At 46.4% G+C, this 27,246-nt stretch overlaps 1 protein-coding gene across 3 annotated transcripts in view; it reads right to left on the bottom strand.

Annotated features, from left to right (window-relative positions):
- utrn (utrophin) overlaps positions 1–20,725 on the bottom strand; it is a 395,823-nt gene extending 375,098 nt beyond the window's left edge. Inside the window, exon 1 of one of the 3 annotated variants that reach the window (XM_033025073.1) lies at positions 20,557–20,725. The gene's annotated coding sequence lies outside the window, so the exon portion shown is untranslated. Of the gene's footprint in view, positions 1–13,806; positions 14,046–19,668; positions 19,896–20,556 lie in introns of those variants that run through there. The other 2 variants (XM_033025072.1, XM_033025074.1) reach the window with 2 other exon arrangements.
- Between the last annotated feature and the right edge of the window lie 6,521 nt (positions 20,726–27,246).

Here is a 27,246-nt window from a genome sequence, read left to right as displayed (position 1 = left end):
TGCAGGACCTGGAGGGTGGTCATCTCTGGATTACTACCAGTGTCACGTGCTAGTGAGGGTAGCACTAGTTTGGGACCGGTGGGTGAATGCATGGCTGAGGAGTTGGTGCATGGGACAGGAAGCAAGATTTTTGGACCATCAGGCTCTGGGGACTTATCCACATTAATGCTCTTCAAGAGTCTCAGCATCACCTCCTTCTCGATCTCAAACTGCCCTGGCATATTTGTGTTCTCCACACTGACCTTGCTGTCCTCAAAGTCCTTCTCCTCAGTGAATATAGATGCAAAGTACTTGTTTAGTATTTCACCTACATCCTCTTGCTCCAAACATAGATTCCCTCCTTTGTTTTTGAGTGGTCTTACCTTCTCCCTGGTCACCCTCTTATTTTTGAAGTACACAGAAAAGGTCTTGGGATTTTCCTTAATCTGACTCGAAAATGACATTGCATGGCTCCTTCTAATCGCCTGCTTGAGTTCTTTGACCCCAAAGAAGGGTCTCGATGCAAAATATCACCCACTCCTTCTCCCCAGAGATGCGGACTGTCCCACTGAGTTACTCCAACATTTTGTGTCTATCTTTCCTACTCGCTTTTTATTCCTCATTCTTCTGATGCCACTTTCTTAAACCTGACACAGCCTTCCTTTTTCTTCCTGGCCAAGTTGACCACCTCCTTGGTCATCCATGGTTCTTTTACCTTACCAGAACTTGCTGATCCTGCACTTTGATGAGCCGGCCTGTAAACGAGTGCCACAAGTCCTCTGTTGACTTGCTGAGTAACAAGAGATCCCAATCTACTTTTCTGAGCTGCTGCCTAATGACGTTGTAATCTGCCTTGCCCCAATTAAGTACCTTCCCCCTACATCCAGACTTGCCCCTCTGCAAAACAATCTTAAAAATTTAGAGTTGCGATCACGATCTCCAAATTCTTCTTCAACCGCAACATCGGTCGACTATCTAAGCTCGTTTCCCAATACAAGGTCCAATATGTCCCTCCTGGATTCCGACTATCCACATACTCTTTTAAGAAACCTCCTTGGTTGCACGTAAAAAATTCTACCCGTCATTCCTGCTGTGAGTAAGTCCCAGTCTATACTCAGGCTACACAGCACTAATAAAATTGTCATGGTATGGAATTTCAACTTTCCCCAATATTGACTCGAACGGTCGCTGTGAGAAAGGTTTATACGGGGAAGAATTTGTCAAACGTGTTCAGGAAAGTTTCCTCAGGCAATATGCAGAGGGCCCTACATGGGAGGGGGCAACACTTGAATTAGTTTTAGGAAATTGGGATGGGAAAGTGGATGAAGTGTTCGTGCTTGAGTCTTTTGGGACCAGCGACCACTGTTTTAGATAATTATGGACAGGGACAGGCTGGGCCCCTGCTATAAAATTCTAAATTGAGGCTTTGAAGGTTTTAGATAAGAAAACGCTCAAGGTCGTTAGAGCAGGTTGTTTGAAGGAAAAGGAACATCTGTAAAGTGAAATGTTTTGTCCTTGTCAGTTTTAAAATTGTGCTGAGAAGAGTCCAGGTCATGCATGTTCCTGTTAAAGTGAAGAGCAAGGCAGGTCAGTGCAAGGAAGCTTGGATGATGAAGGCAATTGATTCTGGTCAAGAATAAGGAGGCTGTTAGGATCAACGGTATCCCTGGAGGTGTTTCGGGAAATTAGCACGCTAAAAAAAAAAAAAAGATAATCATAGGGCAAAAATGGAACAGGAGATAGCCCTGGCAGATAATATTAAGAATTATCCCAAGAGATTTTATAAGTACATTAAGCTTCAAAGCAAAAGGATTTGAGTATAAGAGCAGGGAGGTTCTACTGCAGTTGTACAGGGTCTTGGTGAGACCACACCTGGAGTATTGCGTACAGTTTTGGTCTCCTAATCTGAGGAAAGACATTCTTGCCATAGAGGGAGTACAGAGAAGGTTCACCAGACTGATTCCTGGGATGGCAGGACTTTCATATGAAGAAAGACTGGATAGACTCGGCTTGTACTCGATAGAATTTACAAGATTGAGGGGTATCTTATAGAAACTTACAAAATTCTTAAGGGGTTGGACAGGCTAGATGCAGGAAGATTATTCCCGATGTTGGGGAAGTCCAGAACAAGGGGTCACAGTTTAAAGATAAGAGGGAAGTCTTTTAGGACCGAGATGAGAAAATCATTTTTTACACAGAGAGTGGTGAATCTGTGGAATTCTCTGCCACAGAAGGTAGTTGAGGCCAGTTCATTGTCTATATTTAAGAGGGAGTTAGATGTGGCCCTTGTGGCTAAAGGGATCAGGGGGTATGGAGAGAAGGCAGGGATGGGATACTGAGTTGGATGACCAGCCATGATCATATTGAATGGCGGTGCAGGCTCGAAGGGCCGAATGGCCTACTCCTGCACCTATTTTCTATGTTTCTAAGGGGGAAAAGGTAACCAGAGAGAGAAAAGAACTACTAAGAAATCAAAGTGTTCAACTCTATGGATCCACAGGAGACGGGCAAGGTCCTCAATGATTATTTATTTCTCCTCTGTTTTTACCGTGGGTAAAGAAACGAGGACCAGGGAACTTGGGGTCGTCAATGGAAGTGTCTTGAGAGCAGTCAGTGTTACGGTCAAGAAGTTGCTGAAGGTCCTAACGGGTATTGAAGGTCAATTTCTCAGGTCTGAAGAGATAAATCAGAGGACACTGTGGGAAGCTCAAGAGGAAATTGCAAGTGCCTTGGCTGAGATTTATAAATATGTGTGAGGTGCCAGAGAACTGGAGAGTGGCAAAGGTTGTGGCTCTATTTAAGGGCTGCAGGGAAAGCCTGAGAACTACAGGCCAATGAGTCTAACATCGGTGGTCGAAAAGTGCTCTTTTTCTCCTCCTCTTCCCCCCCACTGCCTCCTCCTTCTCCCCCAGAGTCGGTAACATACTCCACCTTGGAAACAACAGCAGATGAGAGGGGAGGGAGCCCCAGGGTAACTGCGCCTTGTTTTAAAGTGAAACAACACAAAGTGCTGGAGGAACTCAGCCGACTGAATCAGTCCGAGGACATGTCCGGATGTCACCTATCCATGTTCTCCAGGGATCCTGACTCGCATGGTGGCGCAGTGGTAGAATTTCTACCTAACGGGCCTGCCCCACTTTGGCGACTTTTTTGGCGGTCGCCACATGTTCACGTGTTGGTTGCCGGGGAATCGCCTTCATGGTAATGAGGAGTTCCCACATTCTGGGAACAACGCGGCCTCATTATGTTCACCGCAAATTTTTCAACATGTTGAAAAATTAGCGCCGACCAGAATGAAGCCGCCATGGAGAGTAGCAAGAATTCTTGTGCCGTAGGTGCCTGGTAGTGGGTTGGCAGGAGGTCGAAGGTTGTCGCCGGTGCTGACCGGTGAATTTCATTGTCTCATTGGGAAAAAAACGTAAGCAGTAGTTTTCAGAACCAAGGACAACAGATGTTTTGCGCAGTATCTCTAAACTAAACTCCAGCACTTTGCGTCCTTTTATCTATTCTTGTCTAAACTAACAACTCCTCCCCCCCCGTTTACTGTAAATGGACCAAAGCAGAGGAAGTGATGTCCGTTATTGCTGATGACTGCAGATGATGGTTAATAGATAAAAGGAAACAAAGGTGCTGGAGTAATTCAGCAGGTCAGGATCTTTGGAGAACAGGGAGAGGTGACATCGGAGCCCTTCCCGAGACTGATTAAGTTAGCTTAATTTTGTGTTATAGAGTCAGTCTTACACCTTGGAATCAGGCCCGTCGGCCCAACTTGCCCACACAGGCCAACATATCCCATCTACACTAGTCCCACTTGCCTGCAATTAGTCAATATCCTTCTAAACCTGTCCTATGCATGTACCTGTCTAAATATTTCTTAAACGTTATGATAGTACCTGCCTCAACTACCTCCTCCAGCAGCTAGTTCCAAACACCTACCACCCTTTGCGTGAAAATGTTACCCCTCAGATTCCTATTAAAACTTTCCCTCCTCACCCATGTCCTCTGGTTCTCAATTCCCCTACTCTGGACAAGAGATAGTTTATCTAACCAATTTATTCCTCTCATGATTTTATACACCACTATAAGATCATGCGCTCCAAGAAATAGAGTCCTTGCCTGCACAACCTCTCCCTATAGCTCAGACTCTCGAACCCTGGCAACACCCTCGTAAATCCTCTCTGCACGCTTTCCAGCTTGACAACATCTTTCCTATAACATTGTGCCCAAAACTGAACACAAGACTCTAAATGTCCAACGTCTTATACAACTGCAAAATATCCTCCCAACTTCTATACTTAATGGTCTGACTGATGTGCCAAAAGCCTTTCCGACTACCCTATCTACCCGTGATGCCACTTTCAACGCACTATGTACCTGCACTCCTAGATCCCTCTGCTCTACAACACTCCCCAGAGCCCTACCGTTCACTGTGTAGGTTCTGCCCATGTTAGTGCTCATAAAATGCAACACCTCACATTTCTCTGTATTAAGGTCCATCAACCATTCCTCGACCCACCTGACCAACCGATAAAGATCCTGCTGCAATTTTTGACAACCATCTTGACAATCAACTATCCCACCTACTTTTGTGTCATCTGCAAACTTGCTAACCATGCCATTTACGTTCTTATCCAACTTGCTAACCATGGCTTGTATGTTCTCATCATCGAAGAGCATAAATAGACGTTTCACTTTAAAACTGTGGGGCGCCCTCCACTTTCACCTGTTGTCACTTCCAAGGTGATGTATGTCGGCAAAAGGAGCGGAAAGAGGCTGACTGGACAGAGCGATGGGAGAAGCGGGTGGTGGTGTTCAGGTAAAAAGCAGCAGGTGAGAGTGATTCACTGGTGCACCTTGCGAGTCAGGAGTGGGGTCGGAAGTCGGGGCACTAAACGGCTGGGGAGATGGAGGTTTTGTTCAGATTGATGTTACATTTTACAAGTTATTGACATTTTAAACTTTACAAAAAACACTTTTCAAACCACTTTTCCACTTGCCCTGCCCGTCAGCCACGTTCAACGTCACAATGGGAAGTCAAATTTCTTCTTCTTTTTTTTTTTTAAATCGCCATTTAAAAAAAAAAATGTGTACTTGCCTGACCTCACAACGGGGGCCCAACGGCTCCACGGGTATTTAAAACTTTTAAATTGTGGGAGGATTCCCCTGCGCCTCACATCGGTGATCTCTGATGTCACAACGGAACCCCTCAGCCCCGCCTGCGCAGTTGGGGCCTTTCTAGATTTTCAGATCGCCATCTTTTTTCCCTTTCGCCTGTACTTGCCTGGCCTCTCAACGGCTCCATTGGTAAGTTTCCTTCTATTTTACAAACGTCTCCACATGTCCTCTCTTCAATTTATTAACTTTAACTTAATTTTGGCCGACAATGGCACAACTTTGAACGCGGCAGCCACGCTTGCGCAGTTTGGTGGAATATTGCGTTGGTGGAGCGGGCCTAACGGGTCCACACTTGGTCTAGTAGTATATAACATTATGTATAGGAAGGAACTGCAGATGCTGGTTTACACCAAAGATAGACACAAAAAGCTGAACTCAGCGAGACTGGCATAGATAGGGTAGACAGTCAGAACCTTTTCCCCCATATTGTACATGTCCAACACTTGTGGACAGAGCTATAAGATGAGTGGGAAAAGATTAATGGAGATGTGCAGAGCAAGTTTTATTTTACACACGGTGGGTGGTGGGGCCAGGACAGATTGCCAGGTGGGAGGCAGCTACGATACCGTGTTTAAGAGGCTTTTGTAATGGATACGTGGAAATGCAGGGAATAGAGGGATATGGATCATATGCCAGCAGATGAGATCAGTTCAGCTAGGCATGTTCAGTACAAACATTGTGGGCTGAAGAGCCCGTTCCTGTGCTGTAGAGTTCTGTGGTAGACAAAAATGCTGGAGAAACTCAGCGGGTGCAGCAGCATCTATGGAGCGATGGAAATAGGCAACGTTTCGGCCCGAAACGTTGCCTATTTCCTTCGCTCCATAGATGCTGCTGCACCCGCTGAGTTTCTCCAGCATTTTTGCCTACCTTCGATTTTCCAGCATCTGCAGTTCCTTCTTAAACACTGTACTGTTCAGTGTTCTAATACATGGCAGTACCTCCAGGAAGTACATGTGAAAGAATTGATTCCCCTATTCGATTGCAACGGTAAACAATTTTTACAACTCAACTGATCATCATGTCCTGGGACCATCAAGTTCTACATAACTATCACAAAAACTAAATCTTGCCACTTTAAAGTTCAAATCAAAGACTAAAACAATTTACAAAAAAAGGAGAAATAAATGTGACCACTGCAGTGACCTTATTAAAAGGGGAGAACTTGACAAAAAATAATTTTCCTTCCGTTTTCTTTGTTATCAAATCACTGGGAAGTCAGACAGACCACTTTGATACCCACCAAATTGCAGTGCGCAAATGCGCATTTTTCCCCCCATCTATTCATCGATCAAACTTCATTGTACATCCCATTTCATCATACTGCTTTCTACCATCAGTTCAACCATTGTTGTTCCTGCAAATGAAGGGCCTGTCCCACTTAGGGGATTTTTTAGGCGACTGCCAGCGACTAGGACATTGGAATTCACCAAAGTGAGCACCGGCAACAACCTACGTCACCTGGCGACAAGCTACGTTATGTTTAAGAAGGAACTGCAGATGCTGGAAAATCGAAGGTACACAAAAAAGCTGAAGAAACTCAGCGGGTTCATCTATGGAGCGAAGGAAATAGGCAACGTTTCGGGCCGAAACCCTTCTTCAGACGACAACCTACGTTAACCTGGCGACAACCTACGACAGCACCTACGACATCCCAAATTGTCGCCACATGTTAAAAATTGAAATATTTTCGGCAAACGCATGTAGTCGCCTAAAAAAATTGCCTGTGGGCCAGGCCCTTAATTTAGGTGGCAACAAAGGAAATCAAAGGATTGATGGATAAGCATGAGAACTAACTGCAAGATGTACAGGGCTTTTAGGAATCTGGCGGATACAATTGCTCTGTTGGAGTTGTATGTATCACCAAATGTGTTTCTTTGTATAATTGTCTCAGTTGAATTAATAAACCTATGAACAGAACTCTATCAGCATAGTCAATAAACTGTTCATGAGCTTTTTAATCATGGGTAGGTATTGCATCCAAATTTTCAAATTCAACTACCCTCAGAAATGTTCCCCATCCCATCACACCATCATCTTAACCAACAGTTTACAGCACAACAAATCTCACAGCACTGTGGTATCAAGCATCATTGCCCCTCTTTTCAAAGCCTTTTCTCACCACAATGCTGCTTTCAACACTCAGATACTGCTGGCTCAGAGCTCAGTGTTGAAAGTACATAACCTGCATTCCAGAAGCAAACTCACACCAAACAATCAACCTGTACTGCAGCACATGTGCATGTCTGGAGAACAGACTCCAAATTATCATTAATGTGAGAGAGTTTGCCTGAAGATAAACACAAAAAGCTGGAGTAACTCAGCGGGACAGGCAGCATCTCTGGATAGCAGCATTGGGAGACGTTTCGGGTCAAGACCTTTCTTCCGTTTGCCTTATGCTGAACATCTATAAAACCAATATCTCTTACCAACATGCCCTCCCCCCCATGACACAACAGCAGCCCCTAATTTTAAAAGTACTCGAGGGAAATCTGCAATATAACAACCAACAGCAGTAAATTCCCTGCAATGAAGCGTACCATCAGCCTGATCAACAAAACAATATCGACATCCTCTCCCAGCCTACATCCCCAGCATTGTTAATCTAATTAAATTTGGTGGGACTCTCATATGCTGAGAGAATGGAGCGGCTTTGCTTGTTATGCTCTGGCTTAGAAGAATGAGATGGGATCTTATTGAAACATATAAGATTATTAAGAGTTTGGACACGCTAGAGGCAGGAAACATGTTCCCGATGTTGGGGGAGTCCAGAACCAAGGGCCACAGTTTAAGTAAACCATTTAGAACGGAGATGAGGAAACACTTTTTCCACACAGAATTGTAAGTCTATGGAATTCTTTGCCTCAGAGGGTGGTGAAGGCCAGTTCTCTGGATGCTTTCAAGAGAGAGCTAGAAAGGGCTCTTAAAGATAGTGGAGTCAGGGGATATGGAGAGAAGGCAGGAACGGGGTACTGATTGTGGATAATCAGCCATGATCACATTGAATGGCTGTGCTGGCTCGAAGGGTTGAATAGCCTACTCCTGCACCTATTGTCTATTGGGTTGGCTCCACTAGCCCATCACTAGCCTCTCAAAGTGAGCACTTGAAAGACAGAGTGTTCAAGAAGGAACTGCAGATGCTGGAAGATCGAAGGTACACAAAAATGCTGGAGAAACTCAGCGGGTGCAGCAGCATCTATGGAGCGAAGGAAATAGGCGACGTTTCGGCCCGAAACGTCGCCTATTTCCTTCGCTCCATAGATGCTGCTGCACCTGCTGAGTTTCTCCAGCATTTTTGTGTACACTCGAAAGACAGAGTTCTGTCACAGCAAAAGATTACCAGGTGGATGAAAGGAACAATTCAATTCAAACATATCACATTACCAAGCTGCAGATCCTAATTTTATGCATTATTCCTCAACCACTAACAATTTGTTTCTTTAAAGTTACAGAACAAGAGCAGTACATACACAATGAAATTCATCAGCTGCTTAAAATAATCAGATCAACAACTGCTTAAAATAATCAGATCAACAATTAACAGAACACTTTGTATACGTAGGACATTGTCAAAAGCTTGCTAACATTACAAATCAGCACATAGTTCCTGCCTACGCACATTCCCACCAACACACTTCTCCACTGGTTGAAATAACTTTTTTTCTTAATTGTTCATGAGAATGTATACTTTGTCTAAGATGCACGCTAAGCGCCAGAGAAATTATCACATTTTGTCTCAGAAATATTTTGTAAACACTTTGTGTTTCAGTGACAAACGCCTGATTCTGAATAAATGGATGCCACCATCGGCAATCAAAATGCTGTTATTTGCGTGTTCTGGCCATGTTGCACTTGCTTAACACAGACAGCATGGGACAGTAATAATGCCCCTGTCCCACTTAGGAAACCTGAACGGAAACCTCTGGAGACTTTGCATCCCACCCAAGGTTTCCGTGCGGTTCCCGGAGGTTGCAGGTGGTTGACGGAGGTTGCAGGTAGTGGAAGCAGGTAGGGAGACTGAGAAAAACCTCCGGGAACTGCATGGAAACCTTGGGTGGGGCGCAAAGTCTCCAGAGGTTTCCGTTCAGGTTTCCTAAGTGGGACAGGGGCATTACATTCTAAATTGATTTTGTGCAATTATGAAGGGCTAGAAAAGAATGTTAGAAGGGCAGGGAGCAATGTTTGCACACTGCCATACTGTTGTTGACATTTAATATAAAAAATAGGGGTGGCACGGTGGCACAACGGTAGAGTTTCCGCCTTAGACCCAGTTACAATCCTGACTAAGGGTGCTGTCGCTACAGAGTTTCTGCGTTCTCCCCGTGACCGCGAGGATTTTCCTCGGGTGCTCCAGTTTCCTCCCACACTCCAAAGACGTACAGGTTTGTAGATTAATTTGGCTACGGTAAAAATTGCAAATTGTCCCTTGTGTGTAGGATAATGCTGGTGTAAGGGATTCACTGGTCAGCGCAAACTCAGTGGGCCGAAGGGCCAGTTTCCACACTGCATTTCTAAACACTTAAAGAACTTTAAGGCAGTTCTACAGAGCCCTTCTTACTGCAGAACCACACAAAACAGTGAGGCACGAACAAGAATGTCAAAAGTCACCATGATTACAAATAAAGTCATGACATTTCACTTTCAATTGGAAGTGTACATATTCTCAGGCCCATTTATTTCTCACAACCAAAATTAACATCAGATGTCACCTGACAATTCCTTATTCTGGAGATGGCTGGCTGCCAGAAGGCCCAAATGACTATGCTTAATCCAACTAGTGGCTGTGAACCTCAAAAAACTATTACAAAGAACAAAACCTCTGTTCACTCAACATGCCCACAACACTCATTTCCATCAGAAACCATGAAACATCGTCAATCCAATTTGATCTTTCATTGATGGACACGGTGACATGGAGCAGCATGATGGAGCAGACTTTGATATGTCGATACTTTGATAGTTCCAATTTTAGGTAACTAACCTCAACCTCCCCTATCCCTTCTCTTTCCTGTGCCCCACCTGGAAGTGCACCCATTTCTCCACTCCTCCTCATCTTCCACCGATATTCCTTCCTCTGGCTTCACAATTCGCACTTTATTCTTATCTCAGTTTTTATCTTTTCATCTCTGGCCAAGATCCAACCATCTACATATCAACCGCGCCCCCCCCCCCCTCCCTCCTCACCTGTCTCCATCTAAAACACAAGGTTTTTTTCCGGCCCCTTGTCCTTTCCAGCTCCACTCCCAAATCACCATGTCTGAAGGAGGGTGTAATGGAAAATTTCCGACTTTTGCAGTGTTCTCTTTTCCAGTTGCCATTACTACACAGGTACAGCAGGAGTGATCTTACGCAGATCTTCCCGTCGTTATTTCCAGTTGTTTATTGAAGTAGTTGTACAAACAAAGAGATGAACGTACCAGGTTTTCCTTATTCTGCATGCAAGTTGTTGCTGGCTGCTCCGTCCCTGGTCTGGTGAGAACTGTATGCTCTCCCTCCCTGTGCCTGCCACTTCCTGTCCCCTATGCCCTTATAAATACACCACTCTGTGCATCTAATGACTGCCCCCAAGTGTCAAAATAATACTGCAAGATATATCTGGACAAATAATATGATATGCCAACATAAACATAAATGGCTCCTACAGAGGGTCGCCGCCCAAAACATCACCTCTCCATGTTCTCCAGAGATGCTGCCAAACTCGCTGAGTTACCCGGCACTTTGGGTCGTTTTGATCTTTTCTCCTTAGTCCAATGGCAAAGAGGCCCAAAGGAGATCATACGCCCAACTGATATTTTCTAACCAGGCGCTGCATGCATTGTGAATCAACCCAGCTATCTTACAAATATAAACACAAGAAACTGCAGATGCTGGTTTGCAAGGGTCCCAACCCAAAACGTCCCCAGCCCAGCGTAGAGTAGGCAACCGTTTTGCTTAACATTCGTGCTTGTCGGCCAAGGCATGCCCAATCTCCCAGATGCAAACCATTTTAACACCCATTCCCGTACTGACCTCTCTCCCCTGGTCCACCTCCACATCTAAACTGGAGCAACAACAAAACATATTCGACTTGGGGAGCTTAATCCAACAATATGAACATTGTATTCTCCAATTTTAGGTAACTAACCTGCAAACACCTCCCCCCTTCCCTGTAACCCGCCTTGATGTGCACCCATTTCTCCCTTTCCCCTTCTCTCGCCTCCTTCCTCTGGCACAGCATTTTTCACCTCATCTCACAATCTTCTGTCTTTTCATCTCTGACCTTGCTCCAACCATCTGCCAACCCTCCCCCCTCACCTCACCTGTACCCACCTATCAGTTGCCAGGTTTTATCCAGCTCCCATGTCTCTTCCAGCTTTCTCCCCATTACTAGAGTCAGAGAGAAACTGTGGAAACAGGCCCTTCAATCCAACTTGCAAACACCAATCAACATGCCCATCTACACTAGTCCCACCTGGCTGCATTTGTCCCCTATCCCCCAATATTTCTTAAATGTTACGATAGTACCTGCCCCAACTACCTCCTCCGGCAGCTCGGTCCATACATCCACCATCCTCTGTGTAAAATAGTTACCCCTCAGGTTCCTATTAAATCTCTGCCCCCTCACCTTAAACCTATGCCCTCTGGTTCTTGATTCCCCAACTCTGGGCAAAAGACTCGGTTTATCCAATCTTTACCTCTCATGATTTTGTAAACTTCTATTAGATCACCCCTTCTCCTCATACGATCCAAGGAATAAGGACCTAGCTCAACCTCTCCCGTTAGCTCAGACTCTCGAGTGCAGGGAACATCCTTGTAAATCTCTCTGCACTCTTTCCAGGTTGACAACATCTTTCCTGTAACACGGTGATCAAAACTGAACACAATATTCTATCTGCAGCCTTACCAACATCTTATATAACTGCAATATGACCACCAAGCCTCTATACTCAATACTCTGACTGATGAAAGCCAATGTACCAAGCGTTTTTGAATCTATCTATCTGTGATGCCACCTTCAAGGAACTATGTACCTGCTTTCCTAGCTCCCTCTGCTCTACAACTCTCTCCAGAACCCAGCCCTTCACCGTGTAGGTCCTGCCCATGTTAGACTTCCCAAAATGCAACACTTCACATTTCCCTGTATTAAATTCCATCAACCATTCCTCAGCCCACCTCGCCAACCAATCAATGCGCGGCACAGCGGTAAAGATGCTGCATGCAGTGGCGGTGACCCGGGTTCAATCCTGACTAGGGCTGCTGTCTGTACGGAGTTTGCACGTTCTCCCCGTGACCGCTTTGATTTCCTCCGAGATCTTTGGTTTCCTCCCACACTCCAAAGACATACAGGTATGTAGGTTAATTGACTTGTTATAAGTGTAAATTGTCCCTAGTGTGTGTAGGAGAGTGTTAATGTGCGGGGATTGCTGATCGGCATGGACTCGGTGGGCCTAGGGGCCTGTTTATGTGCCATATCGCTAAACTAAAATCTAAACTAAGATCCTGCTGCAATTTTTGATAACCATCTTCACTATTTATAATACCACCCACTTTTGTGTCATCTACAAACTTGCTAATCATGCATGTACGTTCTCATCCAAATTATTGATATAGATGATAAACATGGGCCCAGCACTGAGGCACACCACTAGTCAGGCCTCCAGTCAGAAAAACAGCTTTCCACCATCACCCTCTGCTTCCTTCCATGAAGCCAATTTTCTATCCATTCAGCTATTTCTCCTTGGATCCCATGCGATCTAACCTTCCAGAGTAGTCTATCCTGTCGAATGCCATGCTGAAATCCACATATAATGTCTATGGCATTGCCCTCAACACCCTTTTAGGTCAAATTAGCTCTAGGGGCTAGTGGAGTCAAGGGATATGGGGAGAAGGCAGGCACGAGTTATTGTTAGGGGACGATCAGCCATGATCACAATGAATGGCGGTGCTGGCTCGAAGGGCCGAATGGCCTCCTCCTGCACCTATTTTCTATGTTTCTATATCTATCTAAATGCATGTATATGTAGATCTTACCACTACTCTCTAGTAACTTTCCGACCACAGATGTTAGGCTCACTGGCCTATAATTCCCAGACCTTTCCTTGCAGCCCTCTATTTAGTGTAGTTTAATTTAGTTTAGAAATAGAGCGTGGAAACAGGCCCTTCAGCCCATCGAGTCTGCGCCAACCAGCGATCCCCGCACACTTACACTAACCTACTCACACACTAGGGACAATTTACAATTCTACCAAAGCCAATTAACCTACAAACCTGTACATCATTCTAGTGTGGGAGGAAACCGGAGCACACGGAAAAAACACACGCAGGTCACGGGGAGAACGTACAAACTCCATTCAGACAACACACGTAGTCAGGTTCGAACCCAGGGTCTCTGGCACTGTAAGACAGCAACTCTACCCTCTGCACCACCATGCAGCATTTTTTTTTGGGAGACCCCACTTTATTATGCAAAAAAATTAAACACGTCCCCTGTTTTATACTTGTTATATCCCTAATCAGCCCGTCCATCTAAATGCATTTATATCTTATCCCACAGAATACTCTCTCGTAACACAGATGCTAGGCTCATCGAACTTATAGTTCCCATGGCTCTTTTCTGCAGCATCTTCTCGAATACAGGCACAACATTTGTCACCCTCCAGTCTTCCGGTAGCTCACCCGTATTTAACGATGACTCGTAAATCTCAGTCAGCCATTCTGAACAAGGGCAAAACTCCGAAGCGTCACCTCTCCATGTCCTCCAGAGATTCTGTCTGACCCACGGAGTTACTCCAGCACTTTGTATCTTGTTGAGTTTAATATCAGTGTGCCACTGACAGGCATACAGAGACCTTCGATCACATCAAGCAACCTTCAGTCCAGCACGAGCAGTTTCAGACAGTACATAGCGACCTTGATAATTCTACACTGGAAGTCCATGCGCAGAATACATTTGATTTGAAATTCTTAATTTCTGCCACTAGGTAGCACCTTGAGCACAACAACAAAGAACACTGAAGTGATTCATTTTTCCGATCAACACCACACCCAACACAGAAAGTTTGTGCTTGACATAGCACAGAACTGTTAAATTTCACAAACCAGGCATTAAGGGGTCTGGAACGTGTGACGAAGTCCATGCATTGCTTTGTAACCGTCAGTAGAAGGCAACGATACCAGGTATAATGCTCGCTAAACTTTTATCTCACTACACCAGCCTCCCACACATTACAGGACAACATGTTAATGTTCAATGGGATTTGTAGCAAGCTGATGAATATCATTGCTCCATTGTATCCCATACTACTACGCACATAAGCTGCCCAATTTGCTTTAAACCACCACTGTGTTAACTGCATCCTTTATTATTCATTATTTACCTGCCACATTTCTTTGTTAATTGCAGCTCTATTCAACTTTGTTTATCTGAGAGAAAAAAAAATAGTATTTCAGGAAAAATGGAAAACGTGAGAATAAAACAATAAATATAAATTAGCAAGAAAAGGATGAAATCAAAAGAGAGCAAAGTGAATTTTCAGTCTGTCAGAACTAAAAACATTGCCCAGGTGCTAACACGATAATCTTAAAGGCCTGTCCCACTTGCATGCGATTGCATGCGTTTGGCGTGACCAAACGTGGTCGCTTGAGGCGTACGGGCACCGTATGGCCGCGCGGGGCCCATCCCACTTAGAGTTGTGCGGGGCTAGTCCCGACATGGCGCGGGGCTAGTCCCGACATCGCGCGGGGCTCCGAAAATCTGACAGTGTGCGAAATCTTTGCGCGTCAACGGCCTGTCGGCACGCAGGCGCATTACAGTCGTACGTAGCGTCTTGACGGCTTACGCCTAGCGCGTGGCGTGACGCGATGACGTCACCGCCCGGCGTGGTTGCGTGATGACCTCACCGCCCGACGCCCAAATTCAGTCGGCCCGCCTCCTGCCCAGCTGATTGGTAAGGATGACGCAAATGACGTCACGCTCGTACTTAGCGCGAACTTCGCGTGAACTCCGCTTCCGTTTGGTTGCGCCAAACGCATGCAATCACATGCAAGTGGGACAGGCCCTTTAGATATACCCACTTGCACTCCTACCGTTGTTCTTTATACTTTGGTTTTGTACTATCATGGTCTAGTTTATGAACAATATAACTGATCATTTACTGTATATTTAGTTTACTTTAGTTTAGAAATACAGTGTGGAAACAGGCCAAGACCACGGCAACAATCGGCCATCCGTACACTAGCTCCATGTTTATCCACTTTTGCATCCTACACAGGAGGGGTCAAGTAAGGAGCGTTCACGTCTCGGTCCTGTTTCCACCAATCTTTCCACCACCACGCACAAGAAACGACAAGACAGACAGCATTGTATGCAGATGCCGAGAAATGTGTTCAGCTCTGGCTGGAGGGGGAAATTTCAGAAGCCACTTAACCTACAATCCTGCCTTGTCATTGGTACAAGGGAGGAAACCGGGGCACCCAGAGAAATTCCAACCAGTCAAAGAGAGAATATACAATTCTGCACAGACAACGGCAGCAGTTAGGAACAAACCCGGATCTCTGGCGCTGTGAGGCAACAGCTCTACCACTGCGTCAATGTTGTTCATTGTTTTAGTTAATATCTGCTGTATATAACAAATAAACACTTCTGATCTTGATCTGAGAATTAAATGAAACCTTAGAAAACTTGTATTAACAGGGGGTTTTGATTCTGCTTCACTTACACTTCTTCAATCTACCTGCCTGGATGTTAAACCACAGAAAACATTTCTTATCAGTGTGGCTTTAGTCAAATTAGTGGTCCACTCCAACATTTAACCTCATTCATATAACCGTTTATTTGCCTTGATCAGAATACACAAGGACACATGGTAAAACAAATTATGTAAAGTTATCTGGTAAGAATATTTCAAAGTTTTTATGGCGCTACTTTGCATGACTTAAAATATTAACAAACTTTATTTGCCAAAACCAACACTTAATTTCTGTCCGTGGTGTTTTAAACATCATTAAAACAATGTGCACTGGATTAATGATCTTAAACATCAATAAACAATGGTACTGGACTCTTTCAATTTGTAAAGTAGTGAAATGTCATGACTTAATTTGTAATTAGTGACTTTTGATATTTTTTTATCATGTCTTATAATAGTTAAAATAATTAGAAGTGGGCAAGTGTCACTAACCTGGAAATTTACGGAATTCTGAAAACAATAAATTAATGATATCATGGAACTTTTGAAATTTAAGAGATGTGGATACTGCATTTAAAATGCAAATCCAGATGACACAATGGCTCTTTTCTATTAAAATGGAAAGCAAATCAAGAATTTTAATCTAACCGATGAAATTATTTGACCCAATACCTTCAATAACTTTACCCAATACCTTCAATAACTTTACCCAAAAGCTCAACTACAGACACTTAACAAAACAGTCACATCACCGCAACGTAATTCCGTCCTAAATGTGACAAAGCGTTGTTATTTATGTGTTATTTAATAACAAGCACAACATGATAACTGCAACTTTCATCAACACTGCAATTATAAGAGACATACAGCACGGAAACAGCACCTTCGGCACAACTTTTTTTTTTTTAAACTAACAATTCGTATAGTTATGTTTACATTGCTCTATAGAAATGTAATAAAATATAAAAAGTGACCTTCAACCATCAAAAAATAATAATCACTGCGTAATGAAAAGCAGGTTTTTTTGATTGAAGGCACGAACAAATTTCAGAGATTTTGCCAAAGTTCATGATTTAAAAAAATACTGTGTATTTTCTCACAATAATACATTCAGTGCCATTTATGAGCAGCTTTCCAAAATTCCAATTGGCAAAGTCACATTCGGAAAAAAACTCCACCTTTAGTGCATCACGCAAATTATCTGATGTCAACTGAGACAGAGTAATGCCCCTGTCCCACTTAGGAAACCTGAACGGAAACCTCTGGAGGCTTTGCGCCAACCCAAGGTTTCCGTGTGGTTCCCGGAGGTTTTTGTAAGTCTCCCTATCTGCTTCCACTACCTGCAACCTCCGGGAACCGCACGGAAACCTTGGGTGGGGCGCAGTCTCCAGAGGTTTCCGTTCAGGTTTCCTAAGTGGGACAGGGGCATTATAGTACAACGGACTTCAACCTTCTTGAAGTGTAAGACTAGAAAAGCTGGTCTTGCTTCTAGTGCCCAAAAATAAATCCAATGACAGCAATTCAACTTAAAAAGGGGTTGAACGAAGATATGGAAAATTCAGTACAATGCAAACATGGAAAGCAGGATAGGCAGAGGCCAGGAACAAACTCTAGGTACAACATGAGAAACGAAAATACAAAACAGCAAGAAGATATATAATTGGGCAAATTCTTCCATGAAAAACACTGTTGCATTAAAAATATTTTACAATCACAATGCTGGCTAGCATTATATTGGGAATTATTTTACAGAATGCATTCCTAATTTAGACGAATATTCAAAGAAAATCTCAGCAATAATGCCAAATTGCTTAATTAAATGTTTCAACAGTGTATCACCATTAGAATGTTATATTTGTAATGAAGGGTAATAATCAATATACAATAATATCTCATATTTTGCTTGGGCAGCTTACAGCCCGGGAGTATTAATGTTGAGGATAGACACAAAATGCTGGAGTAACTCAGCAGGACAGGCTGCATCTCTGGAGAGAAGGAATGGGTAACGTTTCGGGTGGAGACCCTTCTTCAGGCTCGTCAGGGGAAAGGGAAACGAGAGATATGGACAGTAATGCAGAGAGACATAGAACAAATGAATGAAAGATATGCAAAAAGGTGCCAATGATAAAGGAAACAGATATTTCTCTAACTGCATTCCCTCTCTCTCCATCCCTCCCCACCCTAGTCGTACCAACGTCTTGTTTTCACCCAGCGAACAGCTATCAATGGCATGTTTCATTTATCATCGTTAGTTTTTTTTGCACTTATTTCATTAATTTGTTCCATATCTCTCTACATCACCGTTTATATCTCTCGTTTCCCTTTCCCGACTCTACTCTGAAGGGTCTTGACATGAAACGTCACCCATTCCTTCTCTCCAGAGATGCTGCCTGTCCCGCTGAGTTACTCCAGCTTTTTGTGTCTATTCTCTAGCATGATATGCAACATTGAGAATGTTGGTTCTACTTGACTCTCCACATGATGACAGAGGCATGGTGAAGACGGGAGCAGTTCTTTTGTACTATAAACTGGTTATTTATTCTGCTCAGCACAGCTACAACGGAAGTATTTCTCACGGAGGTTGAGCAATGAACATTGCTTGAGCAATACTCAGGACGAATGAAGAAACAAGTGAGAAATTCTATTAACAGGTTCAAAGTTCCAAAATAGATTAAAGCAACATCGGAAAATTAGTTGCCTTTACTTTAGCACTTTAGAGATGCGTGGAAACAGGCCACCAAATCCGCGCCGACCAGCAATCACCCGTACACTAGCACTATCCTACACAGTGTAGGAATTTCTCCACCCCAGAACTACAACATATTAAAGTGAGAATTCAAATCGGTCACAAATGCTGAAGCTATTCTTCACGGGTAATATTAACGTTATTATATTTGAATGGCGATTTTTTATGTTGCAAAATGATGCCTGTTCCAATAAATGCAAATCTCATTTAGATGGCCATTAAGATGACATTATAGTGGCAATATCATACAGCATCATGTACACTATGAAATAGATTTGTAATTGAGCTATCAAATAATTCCAGCCTATCCAAATCTGCTTTTAGAAACCCATTATATCCAGTCATATTATAATGTTCACAGACCAAAAACAAATGGTAACAAATTTCCCAACCCCAGTGAAAAGTTACCATCGGTGAATCACCAGAAATTAAATCAAAGAACAAAGTCTTGAATAGTGTAGGAAGGAACTGCAGATGCTGGTTTAAACCGAAGATAGACACAAAAAGCTGCAGCCGCGGCAGGCAGCATCTCTGTAGAGATGCTTTGGGTGATGTTTCGAATTGACCCGAAACATCACCCATTCCTTCTCTCCAGAGATGCTGCTTGTCCCTTTGAGTTACTCCAGCATTTTGTCTACCTTCGATTAAACCAGCATCTGCAGTTCTTTCCTATATACACACACATATACACATTCCTATATACACACACATGTTTACAGTGTACTATGTTTACATATTCTATTGTGCTGCTGCAAGTAAGAATGCCATTGTTCTATCTGGGACATATGACAACAAAACACTCTCTTGACGTGAAATAAACCAGCACACAATTATACAACAGCAAGGGAACACTAAAGGATGAGTCAACCCCAGATGGTTGTTTTATAGTCTAGCAGAAAAAAGTTTAGACTGAACAATCTTGACACTTTGAACAAAAGTCACAACTTTTCTACCCACTGACAATTCTACCAGATCTTCTTCCACTCGTGTGGCTTCTGGTAAATCAGTGCAGAAAATACTAAACCACAGAGGCAAGATAACAAAGAACCTTATCCCGAAAAACGTATATCCCAAGTGAAACGTAGCTCTCTCTTTCTCTCTTACCCAACAATTTCACTGTCTACTCCAGACTTCAAGCCTACGGAATCCACTTTCATTCCTGTCCACTTCGCGGTTGAGGGGAGGGGAGGGTGAAAAGAGGTGGCGAAGAGAGGCCGGGGCAAGGGGCAAACGTCCGGTTAATCCAGTGGCCGCGACTGACCGCAGGCCACAAGCTGCAGCCTCAGCTCCAACGGACTCGACTCGGCTCCAGCGCACTCGGGGCCGCTGGACTCGGCTCGACTGGACTCGGGGCCGCTGGACTCGGCTCGACTGGGCTCGGGGCCGCTGGACTCGGGGCCGCTGGACTCGGCTCCAGCACACTCGGGACCGCTGGACTCGGGACCTGCTGGACTCGGCTCGACTGGACTCGGGGCCGCTGGACTCGGGACCGCTGGACTCGGGACCTGCTGGACTCGGCTTGACTGGACTCGGGGCCGCTGGACTCGGCTCGACTGGACTCGGCTCGACTGGATTCGGGGCCGCTGGACTCGGGGCCGCTGGACTCGGGGCCGCTGGACTCGGGGCCGCTGGACTCGGCTCCAGCACACTCGGGGCCGCTGGACTCGGGACCTGCTGGACTCGGCTCGACTGGACTCGGGGCCGCTGGACTCGGGACCGCTGGACTCGGGACCTGCTGGACTCGGCTTGACTGGACTCGGGGCCGCTGGACTCGGCTTGACTGGACTCGGCTCCAGCACACTCGGGGCCGCTGGATTCGGGACCGCTGGACTCGGCTTGACTGGACTCGGCTTGACTGGACTCGGCTTGACTGGACTCGGCTTGACTGGACTCGGCTTGACTGGACTCGGGACCTGCTGGACTCGGCTCCACCGGAGCGACCGCCCGCACCCTTTACTGCAAAGGCAGCCATGCACCGTGAACAGCGCTTACCTGCTGCTTGTTGCTGCACCACCACCACCACCACAGGCCGTTGAGGCAACGTGTAAAGTAAGCCTAGCCTCGTCTCGTCGCCCCGCCCTCGGATTGTCGGGGACTCCTCTGGTGACTCCGCTCTCGCCGGCCACAAAAAGGCAAACCCACAGCTCCAGCTCCCGCCCCCGCGGGTCCCAACATGGCGCCGGGCATCACATCACATGATGGCGCCTTCTCCATCAAAGCTCACCCTTCCCACCCAGGTCAAACAAACCAGGTTTACCTTATCTTCCCAGAGATAGACACAAAAAGCTGGAGTAACTCAATGGGACAGGCAGCATCTGTGGAGAAATGGAATAGGCGACGTTTCGGGTCCAGACCCTTCTCCAGACTTATCTCCCCACCAGTTCGGCTTTGTTGGGAAACCAAGCAAGAATGTCTTCCAATCCAACTCTCCCAACCTGTCCAAGTCCTTCTGCAGTCTACAGTCTACACTACCTGCCCCACCACCTATTTTCATATCATCTGGATACGAAGTACCTTTGGAGAAAGAAACATATCTGATGATGGATCACTAAAGTAAAATGTTAGCTTTGCTTCTCTCCATAGATGATGACAGATTTAAGAGCAGCATAGAGTCATAGAGCAAGGAAACAGGCAGAAGACAAAGATTAGTAATAAACGGAGCTTTTTCTGGTTGGCTGCCACTGTCCCACAGTGTTCTGCAGGGATCGGTGTTGGGGGCGATGCTCTTCACTATGTGTATCAATGATTTGGATTAGAGAATTGAAGGCATAGTGGGCAATTTTGCAGATGATACGAAGATAGGTGGAGGGGCAGCTAACATAGAAAAAGCAGGGACTCTGCAGAAGGACTGGGACAGGTTGGGAGAGTGGGCAGATATGTGGCAGATGGAACACAGTGTAGCAAAGTGTGGAGTCATGCATTTTGGTGGTAGGAATAAAGGCGTCGACTATTTTCTAAATGGGGAGAGAATTCAGAAATTGGAGGTGCAAAGGGACATGGGAATGTTGGTGCAGGATTTCCAAAAGGTTTGCAAGTCAATTTGCAAGTCAAATACGTAGTGAGGAAGGCAAATGCAATCCTAGCATTTATTTCGAGAGGACTAGAATATAAAAACAAGGATGTAATACAATACAATACAATACCTTTTATTTGTCATTTGAACCTCACATGAGGTTCAAACGAAATTTGGTTTCTGCAGCCATACAAAAAAAGAACCAAGACACACACCAACACAATTCAATTCATATAAACATCCATCACAGTGAGTCCTCCTCACTGTGATGGAAGGCAAAACTTAAACATATCTCTCCCCTGCACTCCCCTCTCCCCCCCATGTCAGAGTCAAAGACAGAGTCAAAGCCCCCGGCGGGCGATGTTAAATGTCCCGCAGCCATTAAAGCCACGCCGGGTGATGCAAGGCCACGCACCGGGTCTTGGTGTTGGAGCCCCGGCGGGCGCTCACAAAGTCCCGCGGCCATTCCAAGCCGCGCGGGGCGGTGATGTAGGCCCCGCTCCAGGTGCTCTTCAACCCCGCAACTCGGGCGGGAGAAGTCGCCGTTGCGGAAGCCCCGAAAAGCGGTCTCCCACCAGGGACCCGCGGGCTCCCGGTATTACTGTCCACAGACCTGCGGTAGGAGCTTCCGAATCTCCGGGTGTCGGGTCACAGCAGCGCTCCACCACAGCTCCACCCGCTCCGGACTCGGCCAGCTCCGTGATGGTGAGTAGATCCGCAGCTCCGCGACTGGAGCCCCAGGTCATTCCTGTTGGAGGCCGCTCCACGTTGCAGCCCCAACGACAACGGAGACCCGACAAAGAAAAGGTCGGGTCTCCCGTGCAGGGGAAAGACCTTAAAGTTCCCCCACCCCACCCCACCCCACCCCCACACACATACCCCGACAAAAAAAAACAATAAAAACTACATAGAAACAAGACAGAAAACAATAAAAAGACAGACGGACTGCAGAGGCCGCTGCTGACAAGAGTCGCGCCGCCCACAAGTGAGGCTTTATAAAGGTCAGACCATACTTGTCGCACTGTGAGAAGTTTTGGACCCTATTTAAGTTTAGTTTATGTTTAAGTTTATAAATTTATTGGCCAAGTATGTACACATACAAGGAATTTGCCTTGGTGCTCTGCTCGCAAGTAACATGACATACAGTAAACCATTAAAAATAAAATATTAAAACATTAGGAATAAAACATAGTTTAAACATGTGAATGAAATAAAATACCAGAGCAAAAGGAGGCTACTGACTTTTGGTTATTGAGCTCCACCCACAAGTAACAACATGACATACAGTGACAGTTACAAATGACTCAGAAAACACTAAACATTAATAATAATAAAACATTAATGATAAAACACCATTGATCAAGCATGTGAACCAACAAAATATCAGATCAAAAGGAGGCTACAGATTTTTGGCTGTTGAGTAGAGCAACTACTCGTGGATAAAAGCTGCTTTTATGTCTGGCTGTAGCGTCTTTGACAGTCCGGAGTCGCCTTCCAGAGGGAAGTGCTTCAAAGAGTTTGTGGCCAGGGTGAGAGGGGTCAGAGATGATCTTGCCCGCTCGCTTCCTGGCCCTTGCAGTGTACAGTTCATCAATGGAGGGAAGGTTGCAGCCAATAACCTTCTCAGCTGATCGAACGATGCGCTGCAGCCTATAAATGTTGTGCTTGGTGGCTGAGCCAAACCAGACCGTGATGGAGACAGACTCTACGATGGCCGTATAGAATTGGACCATCATTGCCTGTGGCAGATTGTGTTTCCTCAGCTGCTGCAGGAAGTACATCCTCTGTTGTAACATTTTGACTGTGGAGTCGATGGTGGCCACCCATTTAAGGTCCTTGGAGATGATGGTTCCAAGGAACTTAAAGAACTCCACCTCTCACTGGCCCAGGGTGTTGTCCCCACTTGCCTCAAGACATCAACCATCGTGCCAGTGCCCAAACAGTCAGCCACAGGGAGTCTCAACGATTTCCACCCAGTGGCACTCACCCCTGTCATTGCTAAGTGCTTTGAGCGGCTGATCTTGGCTCACCTCAAAGCCAGCCTCCCCCCCACACTGGACCCCCATCAGTTTGCCTACCGGGCCAACAGGTCTACAGAGGACGCCATATCGGCGGCTCTACACTCTGCCCTGACCCACCTGGACAACAACAACTCCTACATCAGGTTGCTGTTCATTGATTTCAGCTCTGCCTTTAACACTGTCATCCCCGCCAGCTTGATCACCAAACTCAGCGGACTTGGCATCTCCACCTCCCTCTGCAACTGGACACTGGATTTCCTCACCAACAGACCACAGTCTGTTAGGGTCAACAACCTCACCTCCTCCACTATAACACTCCAGCCCTCTCCTCTACTCCCTCTTCACCCACGACTGCATCCCTAAGTACGGATCCAACGCCATCATTAAGTTTGCTGACGACACCACGGTGGTAGGACTGATCAGTGACAACGATGAGTCAGCCTACAGAGAGGAGGTCCAGCACCTGACAACCTGGTGTGCCAACAATAACCTCGTCCTCAACTCCAAGAAGACGAAGGAAATTATTGTCGACTTCAGGAAGGTCAGAGGAGGCAGTCATACCCCCATCCATATAAACGGGACTGAGGTGGAGCGCGTCTCCAGCTACAAATTCCTCGGGGTACATATCTCGGAGGATTTGTCCTGGTCCCTCAACACCTCCAAGCTGATCAAAAAGGCACAGCAGCGCCTTTACTTCCTGAGGAGGCTCAAGAAAGCCCACCTGTCCCCCCAGATACTGACCAACTTCTACCGCTGTACCATCGAGAGCATCCTGACCACCTGCTTCACGGTACGGTACAGCAGCTGCACTGTTGCGGACAGGAAGGCACTACAACGGGTGGTGAAAACCGCGCAGCACATCATCGGTGCCCCGCTCCCTGCCATGGATGCCCTCCACCGAAAACGGTGTCTGAGACGGGCTGGGAAGATCATTAAAGACCCCTCCCACCCCAACCATGGACTGTTTGCCCTCCTCCCATCAGGGAGACGGTACAGGAGCCTCAGGTCTCGTACCAGCAGGATGAGGAACAGCTTCTACAATTATACCGTCACATTGCTGAACTCGGAGTCCCGCCGATAGATTTCTCCGGTCCCTCCGTCCCCATTGTTTAATTATTCTGTATTTTTGATTATTCTGTATCTTCTTTTTTTTCTTTTTTTAATTTCTATATGCACTACTACTACGGACTGACGCAAAACTGCATTTCGTTGTACCCATACTCAGTATTTGTGCAATGACATTAAAGTTGAATTGAATTGAATTGAATTGAATTGAACAGATGTGACTGATGGTGAGTGGGGGGGGGAGGGGAGGGGGAGCTCTCCTAAAGTTTACTATCAATTCCACTGTCTTAATAGCATTGAGCTCCAGGTTGTTACGAAGGCACCAGGACGTCAGCAGATTCCTCCCCATCCTGGATCAGTCCAATCAGGGTTGTGTCATCCGCAAACTCGAGAAGCTTGACAGAGGAGTCTGTGGCGATGCAGTCATTGGTAAAGGAGAGGGAAGAGTACACAGCTTTACGATGCTCCTATGCTGAGGGTCTGCGGGTCCGAGATGTGCTTTCCCAGCCTCACATGCTGCTTCCTGCCTGTCAGGAAGTTGGTGATCCACCGACAGAAGGGTTCAGGCACAGTCAACTGGGAGAGTTTGGAGTGTAGTAGCTCTGGCACAATGGCGTTGAATGCAGAGCTAAAATCCACAAACAAAATCCTTGCATAGGTCCCCTGGCGGAGGATGCTGGAGGATGAAGTGCAGGCCAAGGTTGACTGCGTCATCCACTGATCTATTGGCCCGGTATGCAAACTGCAGACGGTCCAGCAAGGGGTTTGTGATATTTTTCAGCTGGGCCAGCACATGTCCTTCAAGGGTCTACATGATAACAGAGGTCAATGCGACAGGCATGTAGGGAGAATGTGCTGGTGTGCAGAAGGTCCAGAGGAGATATACGAGAATGATCCCAGGAATGATTGCGTTAACATGTAATGAGCGTTTGACGGCACTGGGCCTGTAGTCACTGGAGTTTAGAAGGATGAGGAGGGATCTCCCGAATAGTGAAAGGCTTGAATCGAGTGGATGTGGAGAGGTTCATCTACAACTATTTAAAACCTAATAGAACATTGGTTGCTGGTCCCAAAAGGCACGCCCATGGACACCGAGTGGTTGCACCGTTGAGTGTGGCAGCCTCGCCTGCAGCTGTTCGTCCTTTCATCCATTTGTTTTATTTTTAGTCTGTCAAAAAGTTTTGTTTTGGTGATCTTTTATGTGGGGGATGGGGGGGGAGGGGGAAGGGAAAACTGTTTTTCTGAGTCACTACCTGGTCGAGGATGCTTCTTTCCTCCGAGCCGCATCTTCGCCCCCCTCCTCGTGGCCTACCATCTGGATTGGCGCAGCCTTTCCTGCCGGAGACCAGCCCGAGCTTCAGCTTCAGCAGTGGCGCAGCACTGAAGTACCATCGCCATGTGGAGCTCCAGAGTGCTGTGACTGCCGACTTTGACACCGTGGAGCTGTCGTCTGCGGAGCTTCCAGCCGCGGGCGGCGCTGACTTTAAGATCGCGGGGCCCTGGGATCTTTTGCCGAGGATCGTTGTGTTGGAGCTCCACCCAGCTCGGCCTGTGGACTTCGTGAGCCACGGTCTCCGGTAGGAAGCGGCCGATTCGGAACTCCAAGCCGCTGAGTGTGTTCTTCCGACGCCGGAGTTCCATCATGCGGCGAGAGGGCCTGAAACATCGGGCCGCCATTGTGGCAATTGCGGAGAACTCAATAGGTCCCGACCACGGGTGAACATGGAGGAAGTGGACTGAACTTTGTTGCCTTCCCTCACAGTGGGAAACGTTGATTCTGCTGTGGGGGGATGTTTTTATGTTTAATGTTAAATTCTATAGTGTTGTGTTTATCTTATTTATGTGCTGCATGGTAACTCAAATTGCTCTGGTCTGCACAGCACTTTGGTCAACATTGTATTGTATTTTAATGACCACACAGCCAGGCTGGTGGAATTTTGGGTTGTCGGCAGCGATACAATAATAAAGAACACACAACCACAATAAAAATGTAACACAAACATCCACCACAGCATTCATCACTGTGGTGGAAGGCACAAAAATTTGGCCAGTCCTCCTTCATTTCCCCCCCCATGGACAGGACCAGAGTCCAGAGTCAGTCCAGGATCGGCTCTTCCTCACCAGAGACCGTGGCTTTAAGTTGTTGTAGGCCGCAGGCCGGCGGTCGAGATTTAAAGTCCCCGCCGCAGTCAGAAGCACCGTAGACTGCAGGGCCGGCGGTCGAAGCTCCCCTCCAGGGGTGATGGTAAGTCCATGCCGGCCCCGCGGTAGAAGTTGGCCGCGGGCCGGCAGTGATGGCTTCTTCTTCCCCCGGGTCCCCCACGAGGGATCCCGGGCTGTAGACGCCGCACCAGCTGGAGCTCTGCAGACCGCGACTTCAGACCGCGGCTTCAGGCTGCCAGCTGCCCCGGGCCAGCGAAACGGAGCGCTCCCCTCCAGCGAGGGCTCACCCGCTCCACAACGAGAGTCCACGCTGCGCCTGCCGCTGAAGTCCCGGGCGCGTCTCCGGGAAAGGCCGCGCCGATCCTTGATGTTAGGCCACGGGGGAGGCGACCTGGAAAAAGTCGCCTCTCCATGGAGGAG

Source organism: Amblyraja radiata, chromosome 8 (genome assembly GCF_010909765.2).
Source record: "Amblyraja radiata isolate CabotCenter1 chromosome 8, sAmbRad1.1.pri, whole genome shotgun sequence".
NCBI classification, from domain to species: domain Eukaryota; kingdom Metazoa; phylum Chordata; class Chondrichthyes; order Rajiformes; family Rajidae; genus Amblyraja; species Amblyraja radiata.
The sequence above is the reverse complement of the archived record's forward strand: the minus strand, read 5'-3'. Positions and strand labels throughout refer to the sequence as shown.